General features: G+C 27.8%; 1 protein-coding gene and 1 long non-coding RNA gene across 2 annotated transcripts in view; both read left to right on the top strand.

The window, feature by feature from the left end:
- The first annotated feature begins 12,425 nt into the window (after nt 1-12,425).
- LOC126552202 (uncharacterized) lies at nt 12,426-14,421 on the top strand. The gene is made up of 4 exons (XR_007606030.1): nt 12,426-12,729; nt 12,803-12,904; nt 14,010-14,131; nt 14,207-14,421. It is a non-coding gene; the product is annotated as an uncharacterized LOC126552202 (long non-coding RNA).
- A 1,592-nt stretch (nt 14,422-16,013) lies between these two features.
- Nucleotides 16,014-18,339, top strand: part of LOC114120318 (galactosylgalactosylxylosylprotein 3-beta-glucuronosyltransferase P-like) — a 49,078-nt gene continuing 46,752 nt past the window's right edge. Inside the window, exon 1 of the mRNA XM_050205668.1 lies at nt 16,014-16,802. The gene's annotated coding sequence lies outside the window, so the exon portion shown is untranslated. The remainder of the gene's footprint in view (nt 16,803-18,339) is intronic.

The following is an 18,339-nucleotide window of genomic DNA, read 5'->3' as shown; positions in this document are numbered from 1 at the left end:
ATTTTGATCCAATATAATGTTTTGTGGTATAAAAATACAATGCTCATACATAAAAAAAAAACTATGTTGATTTATCTGTTCGTGTGTATTACCTACTTACTTTCTAGTATCTACAACACTAAGTAGACACTCTAGTTTTATTTGAAATGGCGGCGGGTAAAGAGTTTTACGTATACAATAACAAAATTGATTTATCGCCGACTGTAAACAATTTTCTTTTTATAAATAATGTACGAGTATATATTATGTATATTGAATGTATGGAGGAAGTGTATGACTAAATAAAAAAAAAAGATAAAAAGCAAAACCAATAAAATAAATCAAGACTTATGATCACTGATTAATAATTACAATAAAAACCTAAGAACTCGCTATTCTGATATGTAGTGTGTAAATTTAGTATAATATTATACTTATAAGTAAATTTTAAATAAAACTAATCACTGTCATCGGGGCCAAATTTAGGGAAGGGCTGAGTTTGCTACAGCCCAGGTTACTCCTCAAATTCGGGGCCCCCACAGTTTTATGATATTTTAGTAAATAAAAAATAAATTTTCTTGTTTATGTATAAGGGGCCTTCATAATGCATTCCATCCACGGGCCATCACTTACCTAAATCCACCCCTGACTGTAATATAATATGTATTAAATTACGAGTGTGTACTGTGTATATTGTATGTCTAATTTAATATGAACTATCCTTAGAAATAGTTTCGATGTTCGATCCATCTATCTCATGGACGCAATTAGAATCAAAAATCTAACGCTGTTAAAATATAAAGAGAAATAACTAATAACCAATAGTAGATATATTAAACCGTATAGATATACTTATAAGTGGGCCTTGCACTACATATATTTTCTTATATCGTAAAGAAATATATTTTTCAATAATAAGATAAAATTATAATAAAATAACATTAAAATAACTTCATCGTGGATGACATGTCAAAATACCCCGATAAAATATCTCCGCTAAAATATTCTATGATAAAATATCCAAAATTTTATTCAAAATTTAAACCTCTTTATACATGTTACATAGATATTAATACATTTAAAGAATACTAAAAAATTAATTAATATATTTTTAAAAAAAAATAGCAGATTAATACCTTTTTTTTTAAGTTTGAAACTGACGACACTGCGGGAACTGTTTTTACATTACTTCCGCGAAAGTAGATTAATACCTAGACCTATTGAAAATAATCGTATGAGCAGTATTCGTTTTAAAACTGTCGCGAAGCTAACCTTTATTACTTAAAAATATTATAACTAAAAAATACGATTTTACAAACTTGTGTATTAGGTTTTACTAGGTTTTACCAGTATTCGTAATTTAACCATTCAGTATATATATATATTTTTTTTTAATTTACATGATTATTGAAAAAAATAAATCTTTTATTAGAGCTATATGTTTTAATTACATTTTTTCCTACTATCAATTATTGGTTATTAAAAGTAATTTTACCAGTGTTAGCTTTAGCATTTAATCTGTTCTGCGGTTTTACATAGCAGTAAAACGTTAAGATATAAATACTTAACATACGGGTTAGTACCTAAGAGAGTATTTTGATTTAAAATTTAATCTGTTAAGACACTTAGTTATACCGACTACCGAGTAAAATTTAACATAATATTATGTTTAAAAAAATGTGAATAGGTTCAATATGTTTAACTTTATCCATGACTGATAGAAATAAAATTAGACTATTTACTTTGACTTGCATATAGCTATTATAGCGGACTAAAGAGTTATTGTTATAATTATTGCTGGGTTTTTAAAGCCCTAAAAAATCTCAAAAAATGCCCTTAAAAATGCAAAAATGACTTAAAGCTCAAAAAATGAATTTAAATTATATTTATTATAGCTTAAAAATTGAAAAAAAATGTTATATAACATTTTTTATTTTTTTAGTATTGTTACTATATTATTTGTTACTTTTTTAGTTCTGGACGTATTAATTGGTTACTAATTCAGTAATATTTATCGAGGCCTTTTTTAGCTATGATAAAATTGTTATCGACGATAACTTGTCATGCTATATTATTTATTATTTGTACCGTTGGCAGTTTGCAGAACTGAAAATTATTTTATAGTCATATTTGTAGTATTATTTTGGTTTAAAGTTTGGAGGCATTGATGAAATTGATAATGTTAAAAATTGCAGACTGAGCATGATTTTATAGTATTTCAGTTATTGATTCGAAAAGATTAGAGCTTACTCAGGAGTGGAGATATACTATTGGCATTCAGTAAGTATGTATTTGATGGTACCTTGGACACCACAGGTGGTGCATATTTTACTTTATTATATACAATAGCATTTTGTAAATATTTAGATTAATTTTAATCTATTGTCTATTATTTTTACCAAGCACTTATTCACGCCGTTCTACGGTAAGTTGAATATTAATTCAAAATTTAATAACAATCATAACTATATGATATAAATATAATTCTCTTATTATAAAGAATAAATACATTTTTTACTAAAAATAAACACAATATGAATTCGACTTAAACGCATTGCTAATAGTAATTATTTACTAATATGAATAATAAACTATAGATACCTACCTACTAATAATAGGTTGATAAACTATTTTTACTTAAAATCTTTTTTTGTATGCAATTATTTTTTCTTATATTAAAATTTGATATCCACACAATTTACAAAAATTACTCAATGACTATATAATCGACACCAATAGTTCTCTAATTTTTTTGTTTTGTGATTTATTAAGTACAATATTCTAAAATGTATGTCAAAATATGATTTGTGATTTGAACATACGTTTTTATAAATTTTGAACTATTGAACTATTATTTATTTATTAATTGTTGAGATATCTGATATTAGATTTTAGTTTAGAATACAATTTACTGTTATGACGGTCAAAGTAAATTATTGTACTTATTGGTTAAATCCTGTATGTTGTCTTTTTAATTAACAATAAATTGTAACATTTATACATTTTGATATTCTTGTAAATTGTATTTCGCTGTTTACTGCCTTTTTAAAATGCTGTCCCTTATTGTCACATCATGTCCATTGTTGATTAAAGTGTTTTTTTTTATTTTATTATCGTATTGTTTTCTTCATTTGAAAAGAATACTACTGTATAAAAGTGAAAAAATTATTTTATATTATTTATAAATGTATATTATAATTTATAATAGGTAAATACTGTGCAAGGGTGATTCACACCATTACAAAAATTATATTTATAATTTATCAGTGCTTAATAATGGTTAACGGTAATTTCTCTAATGATTCCGCCATCTCTTTCGCCCAGAATTGGTTTTTGTATACAGGTACCTACATTATATTAAGGGCGTATATATTGGTAGGTATTGCTGAAGTGAATTTTCCAGTTCTTTTTGTTTATAAAAAAGTAACTAAAATCTTAATTTTTTGTTTAAATAGAAAATTAGTTGAAATGTTAACTGTAAACGATAACAGCTGAAAAAAATTCACTTGTGTATTTTCAATTGCTTTGAATTTTTGTAAATACAACTTATAAGGAATCTTATTATATTAAATTTTTAAGTTTTAATACCAAGAATTAAAAATGTTATTGAGAATAAACTGACAATTTTTTTTAACAAATTAGAACATTGTAAGTGTCTACAGATAGCTTAAAAATAGTCTAAATATTTTTTAAATGTCAATATTGTTTAAGAGAAAAATCTGAAACACAAACAATCGATTTATAACTCAAACAAGTAGTTGAATTCAAGTCGATAAGTAAAATATGTACGGAAATATTACTGAAAAAAATGCATTGACCCAAAAATATATGTATTTACTATTTAATATTTAGCATCTATATGTGTAATATGTATGATGTATAACGGTAAATGAATATAATATGCCTAATGCTATATATATGACCTAAAATTATATCAGTAGGTAGATGAATATAAAATATAAATACCGTGTTGATGACACTGCAGTATGAGAATATTTTAAGACTGTTTTGTTTTGTTATCTGTTGATTAAATTATAAATAATCATCTTTTACGGCATTACCTCAGGCGCTTTATGAAACATCATATTTTTGTACTTATTATGCATAAATTAATATTATATACCTTATCCGTTCAACACGTCTTTCTTTAAACACATCCCGTTCTTTTATTTTTGTAATAATTTAGATAATTTTTACATGAATAATTTTATTATATTAGTTTAGTGCTTTTGTTATTTAATTAGAAATTGTATTTTGTACGCGGTGCGCAATGCAATTAGGTAAAGGTACGTCGACTAACAAGTTACCTACTACAACACAAACAAGTCAAATTGAATACAAAACTTTAATAAAAAAAACATTATTGCTCGTTAGGAAAAATATAAATTTCTTAAAATATTTATCATATTTATATAATATAATAAACAGCTTTTATACCGTGATGTAAATGTTTATGATTCATTATTCTAAAGCACTGCTCCCATGACTAATATAGTGGTATATTTTAAGAATACTCCTGTTTGACCTCTACAGAGTAGTTATTTTATTAAATGTTACTGCTGTCTGACACAGTAGTTACGAAGGTGTATGCATAGATATACCAAACATACTAATATTATACGGAAATAGTCGGCTAGTAAACCAATAAAAACCATTCACATAACTGATTATTATAAGGACATATATAAACATATTATTTTATTATGTAGAAGTAAATACTGTTTATACATTGATGTGCATACATTTTTAATTTTAATTTTGATGGATTTCACTATTTTTGACAGCGATGCGTGTCAACACTTATTATTTTTATAGCGGCGTTATTTGGGACGCGTCCAAATGTCATTCTTGAAAACAAAAATATGTATCCAAAAATTAACTAAGTATTGATTTTTTTTTTTTAAATTTCAATTAACTATAAGTTGTTGTCGATTTGAGTTTAAAAATAATGCACAGAAACAGTAGTTGAGGTTATTTTGATAGGTACCTATGTCCTCTTATATGAAATCGTTAACACATATTTCATTCAAAATATTCATATATTAAATATTTTCAACTAAAAGATTAAATGTATATAAACAAATAAAAATTATTAGTGAAATACATTTTAAAACTTAGATTCTTTTTAATATCTGAAAAATGTTGGTACATTTTATTGATAAATTCTCAACACATATTCTTTATTTTTTCTTTTCTTGGTGTGGAGTTCACTTTACTGAATAATATAAATAATCCACTTCAGATTTAGGTATTTATCTATGTATTTATGTATCTTGAATTTGTTACTTTTTTTTTTTTTTTGTTCATTTAAATGATAAAAAAATTCAATAATCTAATAATCGGTAAGCTATGTCATATTATGCTTTGATATGGTTATCCATTAATGATTAATTAACATTTGTTCTAAATAGCTACCTCCAATTAATATTTCATCCAATTAACAAATGTATATGTCAAAGAGAATTGGTCTATGTTATGCTTGTCGCAATAGTCAAGCTACCTTACAAAACATTATGTAATTTAGTCGTGTGCAGCCATAAGGAGTCTAGAGGACTTTTAAAAACATATAGTTATATCAAACAAAATCAAACGCTATAAAATTATAGTATTGTTTATCAATCATTTTCATTCCGTATTTACTGTAGAAAGGTTTTCGTAATGGTTTTAACATTAGTTTTATTTGAATTCAATTTTTTTTTATTCTATATGACTACAAAGTAAAACCATTAGACAATTGCATTTGAAAACTTTTGTAAATGGAGTTTAATAAAAACTACATTGATAAAATTGATTTAAAAAAACGTATATGTATTTCTTTAAAAGCGTTCAGCATCCGACTGTAGTAGTTGGTTGAATGCTTCAAGAAACCATTATAAATTTAAAAAATTTCACCATCGAAGAATCATCTAGATTCTCGACTTGATTTGTCGTCTTTTATGGGACTATTTTCTATTTATCCAAAAAAAAGCGATCACATAAAAATATAATAAGTATAAATCAACATTGCAAAAACAAAACATACTTAATTAAGAATAATTATAAAAAAAAACAATATATACCTATACCTATTAAAATAATACAATTTTATACCTAATTTATTATTTTAATATCAATATAAAAACTGCAGAATAATTTATATCTATACAAGTTTGATCTGCTATTAATATTCACTTTACTTTAATTAAATTAATTATTAAATGCCATAATCAATAGAATTATTAATGAATAATATTCAATAACTTTAACCGCGAGAAAACTTCTTTTAATCATTTTTTTATACTTCTTACTATAGGTATACTTAAGAAATTTATATCACATTATGATGAAATAAAAATGCTTTAATCTTCAATTATAAAAATATCTCTACTCTCTAGTAGGTATTAATTATGGTGAAAAATAAATCCATGTACATATAAAAATATTCGGGGGAAAAAACGGGAAAATATTTTATTTAAAACTAATTTTTTAACAAAATTGATTGTTATTATTAAGGTATAATTAAAAAATAAAAATCTTTTGAACTTTAAACTTGCTATCATTGCGCTACTACACATATTAATATTTTTTACAACACAATTAAATGTTTAAAATTTTAGAGTAATTTTTAGACTATTCTATGTGGTTTTTGGTTCTAGCGATATAATATTATAATAATTAATAGTATTATAGAATATATATTTTTAATAACACTTAGTTCAATATACCATACTAAACTACTTAACTACCATTAAAATAAAAATAAATTACTGATTGTGTTATGGATATATTATAATATATCCTAAAAAATCGAGGCTTGTGTCGTCATACTCGGAATGCAATAATTTAAAATTAAATTCAAATTGAATACGTCATTACTTATACCTACTCAAAAATGAGATACACTGCTGAAACCTACTATAAGACAGAGTGACTGTTTTAAGTTATTAAATTTAACTGTATTTTAGAATATTAATAAAATATAAAAGATAAGAACATGTATTTTGTGAATATTATTGATTTTGATTACCAGTCGGCAATAAACTATATAGCCAGTTACTTCCAATACTTAAACTCAAATATTATTAATTTAAATGCTTGAAAAAACATAAAATTATATCAATTGTGTTCATACAGTTGAATGACGAATTGTATTTACATTTAAAACTGTTTTAGAGGAAGGTACGTAAGTATACTTACGAGATAGTTTATATTTGTATTTGTACTTTGAAGAATGTTACCAATAAATATAAATTTCTACATAAAATCGGTATTTGAATTATTTTACTCCATTCCTCTAATTTGAGTAATATAATAAACATGTTTTCTAAAATAGTTTTTGTTTGACTTATTATACTATTTATATACGTTATAAGTATACCTACATAGAATTATATAGAGGACAAATTTGTTTGTTTGTTTCAGTACATATATGTTAATGAATGAAAATATATTAAAATATATATTATATCTAAAATCGAAATGTCTATTTTATGCTATACATACGTAAATACGTAAATAATGATGGTCTAGATTAACGTAAAACAGAGCGAGAACACTAACATGTCTTATAACACACATATAAATTTTATTTTGACATTTATACTGCGTTTTATGATATTATATAAGTAGAACAAATTTACTTTTAGAAAATTGGAAGGTGAACTTAAAAATAATTAACTTATGAGTTCTAAAAGTTATAATGTACTACCATAAATAATAAAACATTTTTAAAAACTTTTAATTCCTATTAAGAAACTTTAACAATATTTAAGTAGGTAGATAATATAAATTAAAAATATTTTTATTATTATATGAACAGTATTTGTTGACAGGCATAAATTGTTAATTACCATATTATCATGTTCCTCAATTCTAATACAAATACCAGGCCCATGGTACCATTTATTGTATAAAGTGCACTGAATCCACCAATTTACTAGCTGTTATAGAATATAATTTATCACAATTGAAACACTTTTTATCTACGTCAATACAACAGAATAAACACGGCAATATTGTATGGTACCAATTACTAAACTTTGTTATTGCAGTGAATTGTATAAATTTTCGCTTACAATTTATGTAATACATTAATTTGTATATTAAAATCTATGAAATCAGTATAATTAGTAAAATATATATTGTTAGTCCCTGTAACGTATGAACCAACATAGGTTCTAAGGATTGAGCTTCGCTTAAGTCCTTCTACAATCCTCAACTGAAAATTAGCGTAGGGGTGGGGGGTCGACGATAAGTTCGTTGGTAATTGAACGTACAGAACGTACTTTTCCATCATCTAAGATAGAGGTCATCCCGATAGCTCGGTCTTTGAGCTCACTTTTGGAGGGGAACTCCTTCATCATGAATAGCATGTGCATGCGACCCATCATGAGTTACTAATGATCTAAGATCAATGGGTCTAACGTCCATTATCGAGGTGGATACCGCTGTGATGTTGACCTAAGAAATATAGGATATATGCAAGGGGTGTTGGTATAGGTGTGTTCTGATAACTCGAACGAAGTGCTGAGCTTGTCGGTGCTTCTCTTGCTTATAGACGTCCAGTACTCGATTGAGTACCAACGACTTCCACATCTGTATAAAGTCTGCTTGAACCATCGATAGTGCGATGGGACAGAGTTGTTCCAGCTGTTGATAGGTCAATGCTGCCGCGGTCTCTTGATTCTCGATCCTGACGGTGGTACATCGAATTCAATCGGCTGAAGTCCAACAGAAGTTGTTCACTTACAAAGGGGATGAATTGAGACAGTTGAGTTAAGACTTAGGAGCCTTGGAATTTTAGAAGGACTAACCCCTTGCATACAAGTAGTTTGATCAGATGAATCGAGCGTGTTGTAGTTTCACTGTTGCAAAGGTTAGGTTAGGGTAAGAAGAAAACAGAACGATACGTCACACGTAGATAATTTTGTGTGTGATATCTAATCTTACAGTATTCACAGAAATGTATAAGAACTTATAACCGTTTGTTGTAAATATATTTTGTTTCAGATAGGGGGGACTGAGCGTTCAATGGTCTTTGCGTGCTGTGATATAGCCACCCTAAGGCAGCCACTATATATAGTGAGTGCCGAGTGGTAAAACTTGGTAAAGGTTTAGGTAAGTTTTACCTAAACTTATTATTAGCATATATATAAGGCAGCCACTATATATAGAGTGAGTAGTAAAACTTGGTATAGGTTTAGGTAAGTTTTACCTAAACTTATTATTAGCATATAAGTATTTATTCATTATTTGCCACTTATTTTGTATAACTCATATTTTTAAGAATATATTTCGCAGTTTTATTATTCATATACGTTTTATCCCTGCGTTATAACCGAAAATACACAAAATAAATCCTTTTTTAAAATTTTGTAATTATTTTAAGTACCTAGTAAATAAAGTAATACCTACATGCCCCGATACCACACGATGAGCATACTACTTGCGTCCGAAATTATTATCAGTTGGTGAGTTGCGTCCTGCAAAAAAAAAAAAAGATTCAAAAAGGGTTTTGTGACCTTTTTGAGTCCCGAATATATCGATATAATCTATATAAAAATATTAAGAAAAAATACATTTTAAATTTTAAATTATAATATAAAGTTTTATAACATCATATCAAAATTATGAATTGTTTCTTTTCTATTAAAATCGGTATCGCAATTAGAATTTAACTCAACAAATACCTAAATTTTAAAATTTTATGAATATTAAATATTAATCAAATTAAATTATTATCTTTAATTTACTATTATGATTTTAAGGTTAAATATACAAATAATGAGCATCACGCACGTATTATTATATTTATTTCTGCAAGTATCAGATCTGTATAATATAGAAACAGGTCCATTTTGAGAACTTACACTTTAATACCTGTAAAATATCAATCATATACCTACAGGTTCCTTATAGTTATCACTATTAAAATTAACGTAAATATAACTCATCGCATGTTAAAAAAATGATAAACGATTTATAAACGTATTTATATATATATATAATACATATATATAGATAGTACCTACCTATTATTTACAATGCAATACGTAACCAATGTTATGAATTATAAGTGTCTAAATTCTTACATGGTTATATCGTAGTTAAATATTTCAATGTGATGGATACAAATAAATCATAAATACATTTAAATAAGACTTAAAGCCATTTAAAGCTACTGAATTCTTTATTGTTATTTATTACGTATTTTAAAGTTTATAGAGCATTCTATAGATGCCAGTAGTATTCCATTTTTTTAAAATGTATGTGCATACATGTATACTATGTGGAATGTGGATATCACGTTAAAACCGCGAAACTACAATAGTGTATGTCAAAACAAATACGGCAAAATAACTAAGCAATGAAATAGTTAAGAGACATAATAGCAAATGTTCAAAACAGCAAAAGTATATTATTTTTAAATTATTATTATTTATCAAAAAGTCTTTTTTACTTACTATTAGAATTACTTGTGAGTTATAAAGATACAGATAATCACAGCCAGCATAGCTGAGTTATCCAGCGGATTAACGAATATTCTGGACGGACGAGATATAATGATACAATTAATAGGTGGATTAGATTCAAGCACAATAATCGACAGCGACAGTGTGTGTTAAACTACGGATTGTTTAGTATCACAACGTATTAGTATATAATATCATAGTCGTATGACAAGAAATCTTATTAAGAATTAAGAATTTTAGAAATCCAATAACAATACATGGAAAGAAATATTGTAAATTATTTGAAGGACACAGCCTATATATCACTACAACTTACAAGTATAATAAAATAATATAATATATGTTTTATTTTTTAATTTTTTAATTTACTTTTTAAATTCAAATGACTGGCTGTATCACTAAATACGTATAATAATATTAATTTTTAAATAATATACTTTAGCTGTTTCGAACATTCGGTATTTTATGTTTAGCTATTTTAGCATCGCTAATTTGACGTTCATACTTTTGATTTCGTGGTTATTACGGTGGCTCGTATAATATGTGTGTATTAACTCAAGGTTTTCAATTAAATATTATCTATTTCTAAAGCGTACTTTGAAAGTTTATCATACGTTTTATCGATTTTAATAAATTATTTAAATATCTCCTTTCAAATAGTTCTTAATTAAAAATACCGTTTTGATTTTATTTAATCGTAATTACATAGGTTATATTATATGACACAAACATAATATATATATATATATATATGTATACAAATTGATAAATATATATTTGTTTTGTTTCGTGTCTCCGCAATGTTTGTTGATGTAATAAATTACTTTTTTTTATCAAAGTTTTTAAAAAAATGAAAACACGATATGGATACTCTGTTAGTAGATATATTTTTTAGTTGAAAAGAAAATATATCAAGTATAATATATTATTTAAAATCAGTTAAAAAGTTTTATTACCACATTAAAGTGGCCGTATATTTTCAAGAAAAATTGATTTAATATAGCTATACAGGTGATACAAGTATAACTTACATGGTTAATAGTATTAAACAAACAAAAAAATTCCAATAACATTGCGTTTTTTAATAAAATTATGTGAGTTATGAAGATTTGAGATTTCAAATGATAACGAATAAATTTTGATTTTAAAAAATATAACAAACTAATTTACTAACTGTACACATATAAGTACAGAAAGTATATACCAACGGTTTTTATAATAGTAGGGTAGCTCATTACAAAAAAACTAGATTAAAAAAAAAATGCTATTTTTAATTTGAATATTTTAATCATTTTTGGCATTTTGACATTTTTAGAGCATTGTATCAATTACCTTAATATATTTTTGGAACAGCAACATATTATTCAAAGGTAAAACTCTTAAGCAGTTAAATCATATCGTGGTCGATGGTACATGGAAACGAACAACAGATATTCGAACTTATAGTTTATAAATATAATAATTTATTGAATTCGGGTACACTGTAGGTATACATAGTGCAAACAGCATGATATTATATACTTGTTATGTATATTATACATACATCGAGTAGATTGTGTTCCCACACAAGTTTAAATGAATGCTCTTTTAAAATAAATAAATAATTATTCAAATAACCAACCTGTATAAACAATTTTACGTTTCAATAGAAACGTAAATACAGAGATCCACAGAAATCCACAGTAAACCAACACTATCAGAGACCATTAATATTTTTACACAGCTACTATAAGTACGAATTTTGTTAAAAGTAATATGCGCATTCTAGAGTCACACGTGTCATGTATGTAAATGTAGTTTGACGTTTTACAAAGTTTTTTGACCGACAATATTAACCACTAAACACAAATATTCAACTTGGAAAATTTATTACCACTAAATTCTAAAAGCATTTTGTAGTTTCTCCATTAAATATGTATACTGTACACATCACTATGTATACGTATTAATTATTAGTTATTTATTAATTACTATATTATAGTTATAGGTATTATTACTTATTATAATGTTTTTTTTTTTTTACATAATCACGAATATATAATAAAAAATTAATAAGTCACGTTTAAAACGACCAGTATAATATAGACACATCGTTATTAATAGAAGTAAGATAATGAACTATTCGAAATCTTGAATTATTTCAAGTTTAAGAAATTAAAACTGTTAGAATTGAACATACCGAACAGTTTAAAATGAACCGATGATAACAGCAGAAATCATTTACCACAGTTGTTTTCAACTTACAATTATTACCTTTTTTGTTTCCAATATAGGATGGGATAGTTTTATTAATTTGAAAGTTAGTTCCTACTTATTAAATTTAAATAATAAAGAAAAATCCATTTAAGTTTAATTAAATTTTGAAATTTTAGAAAGTTTGGAAAATATTCAAGACTCAAGTTCGTGTGTTCAAATAATTCAAGAAAAATTAAGATAATAGCTCTGTTTTGAATTGATATCCAAATGTTTAAGTGGTAATATGTTTTATAGTTTTGTAAATAACTTTAAAAAAAAGACTTATTAGTGTTAAAATGTAATTTTGTGTTTTGTAGAACTGTAGAAGCAACATACAATTTATATAATATCTGTTAGCCAAAAATACCTATGTGTTTTTTATTGCTAAAGTTTTGCTTATAGAACTTTCGGCTTTAGTTTGTAAGATTTGAAATTTTAATTAAAATGTATTATAGAAACTAAATGAGAAATGTATAGTGAGAATCGAGAATAGTTGGTACAGTAGTACTTATTTGTTTGATGTCGTGCCACCGTATCGTAAAAGATATGCTACACCAACCACAGTATATCACCATCACCATCACCTATATCACCATAACCTATCACCGTCCCGCAAACTGCAGTATTTAATCTAGACATTTGTGTATATGAAGTATAATAATATTATACTAATACGTTCAAATGAATATAAATAATAGCAATAGAAATACTGTTTATAGTTAATTTTAGCACAGCTGTTTATGGTTAATATTTCATAATATTGCACATAAATTAATTGGTACAAAAAACGTTTGCATTTTATAGGTACGCACTTGACGTTACACAATATAAACATACAATAACGACAGTTTCGGTAACCTGCCAACATATCATGTTACAATGAAATACAATTCAACATTTTATCTAAGAAATAGTTTCTCCCTTTTTATAAAAAAAGATCGTTATGACTTAGCTCCTCGATGTAATATGTCTTAACAAAGAGAAATATGGGGTTAAACTTTAAATTTTTAGATTGTACACATAGACAGTGGATGGACGGTCTCCTGCAGATGGCGGTAAATAGATTTTTTACGGCACGTTGGCAAAGCGATAACAAACAAATACCAAATGGCTTTTTTAATAAATATTTTAAAGATAGATTAACCTTTTATTCAATGGTCAAAGTAACTAGGTTTACATTGACGGTTTTTAATCGGTTTATACATAACTGTTCGTTGATTATGAACGCGAGTATGATTAATAAATGTAACAAAAAAAATCTGTTCAATTTCGTGTAATCCGAAAGTCCTGATCCCCATAACTGAGTGATGCGTTAATGGAATGTATTATTAATAAAATACATAGGTGTATCGCATTAATTCTATGTTGCAACATAATATTGAACAGTTATATGGATTAACATATAATCAATACAAATCACAATGTTGTACTACATTCGAGTTAATAAAGCCAAAGGCAACTGACAGGTAAATTTTTGTAATCAAATTATTATTTTTTTTTTTCATTAATTTCACGTATTATTTATTCCTTTATATTTTTAGCAAATCAAGTGGAATTGAAAGGAACTAAATGAATTCAAAATGGCATCTTTACACAATGTAAATATAGAGCCCTTTGAAATTCTTTACAAAAATGTAAACACGCGTTAATAATAAGATCACAATAATTGTTGACGAACAATGGTTTAAAAGTTAGATATATCACGTTATGTATTTAGAAAAATTGTATAATGTAGAGGAAATCGACATTAAATATGTAAATACTTTAATATACGAATATAAACCAAACGGGTCGTGTAAATTGGTTGTCGATTTATAATCATTATAAAAGACAAAAATTATATTATATTAAATAATGTTTTATTTGAAAACGTATAGCTTGAAACTTTGGAGAAAAAAATACAAAAGTTTAGATTTAATAATTTGTTATTATAGACTTGGTATAATATACGATTTACCTATATAAGGTAAATATGTATTTATGTAATTTTTTCACAGTTAAAAAAAGTAAGTAACAAAAAAATGTAATTTTATAATTTTTCAAACCCGACGAGTACTTATAGATATTATTAAATACACAATTGTAATATGCGCCGCGCAGTGCAGTATATAATATATATGTATATCTTGCACGGATTCTTAAAATTAATTTCCTATTTTTGGAGAGACAATGTCACTTATTCTCCTCCGTTATAATATTATATTTAACGGAAGTGTTGGGTACTATATAGGTACAGTATGTACATACATAATATTACATAGTGCCACCTACACCGACTTTTCTCGATCTAATTTGCCCCGTTAAACCTAACCGCGGGGGTGGCCAAAAATCTAAATACGCGGGGCTGAAAAAACGGTGGACGGTAATAATATAATAATAATAATATATGATGTGTCTCGACCGGAAGAACGGGAGGAAAACGCGTCGGTTTAATTTTATTTTTTTAGGGTCGAAATTCGATTAATCACGAATCGGCGCCGCACATAGTGTACCTACAGCACGTATAGTAATATTATAATATTCGTATACATGGTAAAATTAAAGCACGTCATTTATTCCATTAGTAACACAAATATAATGCACACACACACACACACGCACACACACACACACACACACACACACATACACACGATACATAATGAGGCGCGGAGAGGGCGACTTATCAAATGGCTGCAGACGCTATTATGCGTTCGGGCAAACGAATAAAAGCTACTAAACTACGGGGTTGAGGGTGTGTGTGTGTGTGTGTGTGTGTGGAATTTCGACGAAACGGTTTGTGTACGGCAAAGGGTGACGTGCGAAGAGACTATAAAGTGCGGGGGATAAAAGGCTCGTCGCGGTGCAAGAGCAGGCGCGAAGAGAAAACGCGCGTGTACGTAGCGAGAGAGTAGCGTTTCCGTCTGGCGACGGTGAAAAACGGCGGTCGGACGGCGCGCGCACGCGTGCCATCGCGCGAGTCCCTCTGCCGCACGCGGCGGCGGCGCGCGCGTTGTGCATTTCCGATATACACCGTGAGCGCGACGACAATGACACACCGGCGGCGGCGGCGATTTTTCGACGCTCTCCGTTTGCGGAACGAGCGAGGCGCGCGCGCGCAACGCACACTCGCCAGCGGCGCACCGTAACGCTCTCTAGCCGCGTCGCCCTCCGCACATATATATATATATATTAATAACCGTCGTCGGCGGACGACGAAGGGTGGTGGGTGACGAAGGGCGGCGGGTGCCCGATGGGTGGCGGGCGGACCCTGAGCGGGGTGCGGCGGCGGACACGCCGTAATACTCGCGGGTTAGGGAAACGCGATCGCGAATCTACACCGCCGCCGCCGCCGCCGCCGGTCGCAACGCACACGATTTACGGGGCCATACGCGCACGCACACCGGACGCAGCACGACGTGGTACGACCGCGCGACCACGACCGCGAGACCACGACACCGCGACACCGCGCGACGGACGGTTTCGTTTCGGCGGATTTTCGTCGGTCGGGAAAATAATATTATATTATTATATAAATAATATTAATTCCAGTGTCGACGCACTGCAGGCGGAGACATCCTCTCGTCGACGATTTTTTAATTTTTTTTTTTTAAATAAATAAATAATAGTATAATATTCGATCGCTTAATCGCCGCTATAATATTATATTATTATTGTACGGTTATCCTCGCATTTTCCCCGGCCCGTTTTCCGTTAGGTTCCCGAAGGTGCAGGTACTATACACACACACACATATATATATAAATATTTTTTTTTTAATACGTTTTTCTCGTAATCGTCGTGTGTTTTACCCGCCGGGCAAACCGCGACCCGTTATTATTGTTATAATAATAATAAAATATTTCGAAAAAATATCGATTTCCCGAACAAACTCGCAACGGTCTTTTCCTCTATAATCGCCGTCGACACGTTATCGCCGAGCGGTGTGTGTGCAGGTGGTGGTCGTTGTTTTAAAAAAAATAATATACACTTTAACGTATATTATTATACTGTGATATTATTATCCAAAGGGATAGGATTAACGTACCTATCGTCGTCGTAAGGCCGGCCGCGACTCTGTCCGAGGCGATTGATATCCAATCCGTCGATGTTTAAACGATTCGTACGTAACGAGATGTCCGTCGTGATTTTGTGCAGGTAATTTTTATTTTTTTCTACTATTATTCTAAATTATTCTAAATTATTTGTATTGTTTTTGTTGTTGTTGTTGTTGTTGTTGTTGTTGTTGTCTTATTGTCGTTTAGTTTTTTAAGGGATTTGAGAAAATAACGTTTTTTTTCCAATCAGCGCCGGCGGTTGACATAACGTTGCCCTTGTTTAAAGTTATTCTAGAAATCGGAAAATCGTAAACTTTTAATAATTTATTAAAGTAACAAGAGTAAAACAACTCGTCGAACATAAATAATAAATATTATTTAATTAATGATCTATGGTTGTATTATGTATACTATGTATAAACGATTATTGTAAACACTTACTGCACTTGTTAAAATGCCATTCGCACAACAATCATGTCGATAACATAATATTTTTATTATGATTTTATGCGAGCTAATTTATTCACGTATTATTTCAATAAAGACAGACATGATATCACATTAATTATTTTAATACCTCAGTAATAGCAGTATTGTGATATTCAAAATCTCGCTGAATAGACTTATCGGTTGTGATAGTATACTTTTTATTTATGCATTGCATTTTTATATAGACAACTCGATAACTACTCTGTATTAAATTAAATTATATCCTATTTTTTTTTTTTAACCTAACCTACCAATGATATTCTATTTACACTCATCTGTTGTGATCTTAAATAGTTTTTAGCGGAATGATTTTTATAATATAATTGCTATATGACAAATTAATATCATAAACGTTATATTTTTTAATTACATTTATCTTTTGATTGTCGTGTATACTCATTTTCGTAGAAAACGTTTAACTGCTTAATTTGAGAGTAATTTTAATAATTAATATTGAAAACTGAACAGTTAATTTTATCATGAAATATAAATAACTATTAAATGTACCTTCCCACTTGTAAATTTAACTTAAAATATTTGCTATTCATAATTTATATTTGTTACACTTTTATTTATAAATATGCTAACTTATTATTTTAGTAGTTCAACATATTTGATTCTTACAAATATAATTATATGTACATTAATTATTAATTAAATATATTTTATTTTTATATGATAGCAAACAATAAAATAATATGTTCTATTAATTTAATATATTTTTCTAAATGTTAAAAAATAGTTAATGATTTGTTATTATGTAACAAACATAATACGTAAACTATTTAATAATGTAAGATAAATCACGATTTGTATCAAATTCTAATTTTATAGTTTACTTTTAACAAACATTAAATGTTGGTTATTTATAGTTATATTAATTATTACTTCTTATATATTGCTGAATTTTTGAGAACATACATCCGTTATTTAACAAATCTACGGTTTTATCCTACTACCTATACTATACTATAAATATGTACAACAATTTTATTTTTAATAAAATTATCGTTCATTGATTTTTTTTATTTTAACAACATTTTATTAAATATATGTCCTACTATACCTATAAAATTAAAATTGATTTGATTTTAACATTGAAGATAATAACTATTAATTTAAATATTACTGTTTGCATTTAAAATTTG

The sequence above is a fragment of the Aphis gossypii genome, chromosome X, assembly GCF_020184175.1.
Source record: "Aphis gossypii isolate Hap1 chromosome X, ASM2018417v2, whole genome shotgun sequence".
Lineage (NCBI taxonomy): Eukaryota > Metazoa > Arthropoda > Insecta > Hemiptera > Aphididae > Aphis > Aphis gossypii.
This window is presented reverse-complemented; position numbering and strand designations above follow the sequence as displayed.